The sequence below is a fragment of the Ochotona curzoniae genome, unplaced genomic scaffold (genome assembly GCF_017591425.1).
Source record: "Ochotona curzoniae isolate NIBS_2020 unplaced genomic scaffold, NIBS_Ocur_1.0 contig_3498, whole genome shotgun sequence".
Taxonomy (NCBI): domain Eukaryota; kingdom Metazoa; phylum Chordata; class Mammalia; order Lagomorpha; family Ochotonidae; genus Ochotona; species Ochotona curzoniae.
In genome coordinates, this window is record NW_024465885.1 from 26462639 (window position 1) to 26468638 (window position 6000).

Consider the following 6000-nt stretch of genomic DNA (forward strand, 5'->3'; position numbering starts at 1 on the left):
GTGAACGATGGTAGGTATCAGCATCTCCCCATGTCTGGATTGATTGCTGTGAAGTCATCGGAAACAACATGCAAGAAGGGATTTGGTGAGATGCCCTGGTAGTATGAGTGAGAGACAAATGTCTCAGGTGTTAAAAGGCCCCCGAGGGTTGTCCGATCTTGGATGTTTCCAAGCCAAGTGCACAGTATTCACACAATACCTTAAGACCCTGAACCAGGGTAAGAAAAAGGAAACTAAAGCTTCATCGGCAATAGTCCAATCGATAAGTAGTTAAAACAGAGAAGAGCAGTGTTTGCTCTCTTTAAAAGGTCCATGGAATTGCTCAAGGACATCAACCACTCTAAGAAAAAGCTTCCTGGGGTTTCTTAACCCAATATAGCCTTTAAAAAGTTCTAAGTTCTTTTGTTCACTGTTTGTGTTTCTTTTTATACACTAAGAGTTAAATACCACCCAGATGTTGTGGCATAATCTGATTTCAAAGGTCTTGAGCCTAATAATTCAAACTGCTTATATTTTACAGGGTTTATTTTCATATAGTTTTCTTAGGATTATTTCATACATACATACATATATAAAATGACAACAAAATAAATCCTTGGCCCAGTTTGTTTTGTTTTGTTGCTTACACATTTTTTTGGGTCGGGGGGTGGAGTTGGTTTCAGCATTGATTGTCTCTCTTATTTTCAACAGTGAGATGGGAACACATTTGGTTTGCAGAAAGTATAGCTGGAACGTTTTGCAGGACTCTCTTTAGCCTTATTTCAATTTTATTGTTCATAATATTTTCTAGACATGAACACTTTAAAAGCTTTATTTAAGAAAACTTATTGCTAAAAAACTAATAATTTATTCATCCCATCCATTTACAAATAGCAGATTTTCAGGATATTCTGCTTGCCATCACAAGATTTAGAAACATCCATAAGTCTTGAAAATTTCTTGTTAATTGTCATTGCATCAAAACTTCAATAATGTGAAGCTCCATTTTGTACTGTGACATATTTGGTGAAGAAAGATATTAATTGACAACAAATCATACTGTTAAAAAAGAGGATTATTTCAAGAGGATAAACTAAAAGTTAGGCACAATACTTATATATAAATATTTGACAGGATGTTAAAACAACTCAACCTTCATTTCATACAAAAAGTCACTTCACAAGTATTTGGAATCTTCAAGGTATATTCATGGATTATAGGCTTTGCAATCAAATATATCTGATTCTGATTAGCTATGTGACCTTGGAGATTTAACCTCTTTGAACTTCAGCTCCCATTTATTAAATGGATTTAATAACAACTGCAAAGTGAGGATGTGAGGATTAAATGAATTTAGGATAGCATCTGGCATTCAGCAAACAATGGATATATACTATTTCAAGCCCTGTAAATGTACAATTAATATGTAAGTCTACTTCCCATCTGTCAATAAGTCATTCTATTTAATAATGCACTTTGCAGCAGGCATTTTATAATTTAATTGAAAAGAATGAATAAAATAAAATTTTTGCGCAAAGGCCTCATGATGGGACTTAGTAAATATTAATAGAAAAGGGTAAGCTATGAAGAGTACAGTAATTGGGTCATAGTTCTCTGATGGATTAGGACCTGAGTTTGACCATGAATAACACACAAGACTAATAAGGGTGCAGATAAAAGGAAAGGGCGAAGGAAGTGAAGTGCACCCCATTAAAAAAAGTATGCTGACAGAAAGTGTCACACCGTGTCAGGACAGTGAAATCAATGGGACAAAAGGAACACTGTGTGGAAGAGTAAAAATAAGAGACATGATTTTATTCTAATACACATAGAAATTTGAAGATTTTCAATTTGGGGTTGATGCGGCAGATCAGTGAGTGAAAGAAGGTTCCTTGAGCAGAAGTAGCATTAATACCATCTAACGATTTAACCAAAGGGAGAAAAAAAAAAAGAGTTGGAGAACAAAGAAAAACCAAATAACAAGCTTTACATCATAATTTCTATTGCTAAAGATTTTGCTGTAAGAGATGGAAAATACAGTGAAAATTTCTTACACTTACACTGTTGCAATTACACCATTAACTATGACTAACACATAGATGAAGTGGAGAGGGAAGACTTCTTTTATACATTGAGATCCTATCAATTCCAGACAAGTATTCCAATGATTTAGAAACAAAGCATCTCCTAGAAGTGAACACAGACTAAGGAAACGGGGTGGTGGATGATGGAGACACAGCAGAAAGGGGACCCAGATATTAGGAAAAGTGAAATATCTATTGAGGACTGAGTGCAGATGGAATGCACACGAGAACTACTGAGTTCTACAGAAAGGGTTCTCTGATGTTAGTTGCAGTTATTATTTGAAATAAGTCACAGCAACTTTGAGCAAGGCAGAAAGAGTACAGAGGGAACTCCAAGGATGCTTAATTAAGAATCCTGGCACCAAAGATATATGATTCTAGGATATAACAAGAAACTCAAGATGACAAACTGCAATGGACAGCCAAATCAGAGAGGTGAGTAGATGCATTTAAAATAAGTAACATTATGGGAATTCTCCCATTTCAAGGCCTCATGTGAAGAGTCAACAATTAGAGAAAGAAAAAGATCCAGAGTATGAACAGACACTAAATGTTCCGAAATCACAAGAGCAGAGCCCAGCAGTAATATAAAGCCCTCAGGAGCAATGGATGCAGAAAGTGGAAAGAATTTACAAATTTCAAATCACAGAAAAAATATTCAAGTTCCAGTGGTGGACAGATTCTGAGATGGAGCTTAGCCAACTACTAAGTCTAATTTCAGCTCATTGCCTTAAAGAAATTTATTAAAACTGGGGTGCCATGTCATATGGGTATTCAGCAGAATCACGAGGAAAGAAGACAGCAAAAAGGTAGCAAACTCATCCATGACAGTTTCAGGAAACACCTTGATAGCAGTGAATGTAAGCCACAGACTTGAAGATAAAGGTGTTGGGAATTAAAAATAAAAGACTGATTTATTTGCATTGTAAAGTCAGACATACAGAGAGGAGGAGAGACAGGGAGGAAGATCTTCCATCCAATGATTAACTCCCCAAGGGGCCACAACAGCTGGATCTGTGCTGATCCAAAGCCAGGAGTTTCTTCCAGGTCTCCCATGCAGGTGAAGTGTCACAATGTTTCTGGCTGTCCTCCACTACTTTCCCAGGCCACAAGCAGGGAGCTGAATGGGAAGTGAGGCTGCCAGGGTTAGAATGGGATCCTGGCACCCACAAGGTGAAGACTTTACCCACTAGGCTACCACGTCAGGGCCTAAAAACAGTAATTATAAGTGTATTTTAAAGAAATAATGGGATACAAGAGATATATTAATCATATTATATTAGTTGAACTTTTCATGCTCCCATCTGTTTCAGTATTAATATTTGTCAGCTTGCTTACCCAAAGCATGTTCTGCCCATATAATGTCACAGCATGTCAGGCAAGGTAGAAGCAGGGAACCAAAAGCTCCTTTCTCGTTTTTTTGTGGTGTCTACACAACAGTGTTGCTATCTGATACCTTAAGATGCTCTTTTTACACAGGAAGCTGTCTTCAAGACAAACACACACACACATATACCATCTACTGCACTGATCACAGGGAATGCCTGGAGTTGTGCACAGTTTGGAAATGTCATCACAATAATGACTTGGGGGAAAGGTCATCAAACTTCATGATAGATCAGACAAGGAAAAAAGGAATGTGCTTTACACAAAACTTTATGTCATCCCCGTAATCTGTCAGAGAACAGCCACAGTAGACAGAATCATCCATTTCTTCATTAATCGTTCGGGGTGCATTGCTTTAAGGAGTGTTCTATTGAGAACTGGAACTGTTGCATGCTTTTGTAGGCAGCATATTAGAAGTAGAATGATTACCTCGGGGGTAATAACAGAATTCTGGGCATCACAAGGTACAAATGATGTTGTGCATTGCTTTCATGACATGAAAATGATTTTAAATATAATTCCTAAGCTAATGACCTTTTTAATGGTAAAAGGAGCAAATGATCTGGAACAGAATGAGGAGACCTAAAGGAATCAGTATTAAATGATTTAACAGAGAAAATTAATTTTGTCTCCAAACAGCCTCGAGGTGTAGTAGCTTTTTTACCATGTTATTAGACATGACGGAGTAGCATTAATGTCATTGTTCAGCTCATTAAATAAACAATCAGCAAACAAAGGTAAGAATTCTTCAAACTTCTTCTTAACATAAAAATCGAACACATTTGCATGGGTGAGTACAATAATGTACATAGCTTCTTACAAGAGAGATGCCTTTGATACATTTTAATATGACACACATAAAGCCTAAATTGTTTTTGTAATATGTATGTAATTTGTAAACCTGTAGGAAAAATTATGACTATTTTGCTTTGAAAAGTATTTTTTTTTAATCTGTAGGAAAATTTTGTGGGTCCTCTCTCTCTTCGCTCCTGTGAAATGTAGAATAAACATGCAACAAATTGTGGGAAAACATAAATATTGGCGCCAATGTGATAGCTCAATGACTAAATCCTCACCTTGCCAGGGCTGGAGTGCCACATGGGTGCCAGTACATATTCCAGTTGCTCCACTTCTCATTCAGCTCCCTGCTAGTGGCCTAAGAAAACAGTAGAGAATGGCCCAAAGCCTTGGAACACAGCGCCTGAATGGGTGACCTGGGAGAAGTTCCTGGCTCCTGGCTGCTGGTTCATTTCTAGCTGTTGAAGCTATTGGGAGAGTGAGTCAGCATTTTTTTCTCTCTGTCTCTCCTCTCTGTAAATTTAATTTGGCTTTCCAATAAAAAAAAATGAACCTTGAAAAAAAAAGGAGAAAGATGTGCATTCTGAGAAAAAAAATAGGAAGATAGTAGCTACCAATGTATATGATTCTGGTAAATTGATGAAAATATGATAGAATGATTCATACGGAGTTACTGCTTCTGGTCGTTAGTTTCATAAATTCACTTTAAAACTGTTATTAGAATTTGCTGAGAATAGTCATATGGTAATGGAAAATGAATAATAATACAATTTCTAAAAGTAGTCAATACTTAAAAAGTTATATTAGCAAGTGATAACAAAAGCTTGTTCAAGAACTACTGTTAAAAAATATTCACATATGTCTTGTCCCAAGGACATTTTTGTGGTTCAAAAAATATGCACCACTAAGAGAATAGCTTGCTGAGCAATAAATGTCATGACTTTTCATTTAATAGTAATAAACTTTTCTTTGTATTTGAAATTTTATGACATACAGCAATCAGGACACTAAAGTTAGGCGTTCACTTTCCTGGAGCACTGGACTTGGCGCACGGAGCAGGTGAGAACACACATGGGGCCAACTGATAGTCAATAGCCGAAGTTTATTAACATCATCAGATTTGTTTTTGTTTTTGCTTCCAAATTTGCTTTCTTCTTGTTGTTCCTGGGGAATGGGGAGAAACAAAGGGGGAAATCACTCACTCCTTTCCACATGTCCCAGTACCCAGGAATGAGGAATTGCCACCAGATATCAACCCAGAGTCTCAATGTGTACATATTTCGATGTGTTCTGCCCAAGTAGCTCGGAGAGTTCTGAAATGCTGATTTCACCAATCCAAGGATGATGTCACCCTCCCAATTTCCATTCGTTCCATTCACTGCAATTATTTGCTGTCTTCGTTTGCTTGGGTTAGTTGTCCACTTAGTTCTGTTCTTCTTCTGCTATAGCACCAAATGTGCTGCCACACTCTCCTTTTACAACAGGACCTATGTCCCCTGCTTCACCTTTTTCATTAAATAGAGCATGTTCTTGCAGTCCAAGTAGATAGGCCAGGCGTCCCTAGCATCACCGGATCCCCCACCCCTGGGGCTCACGAACCCGACATCCACCTAGCAGGCAGACCCCATGGCCCAGGATAGGAGAATCAAGCCCTGCCAGTTCTGCCAAACCTGGGACTCATAAATCCGCACCCACCTCGCAGTTAGGCCCAGTACTCAGGCCTGGACACAGGAGCTTCACTGAATACCCTACG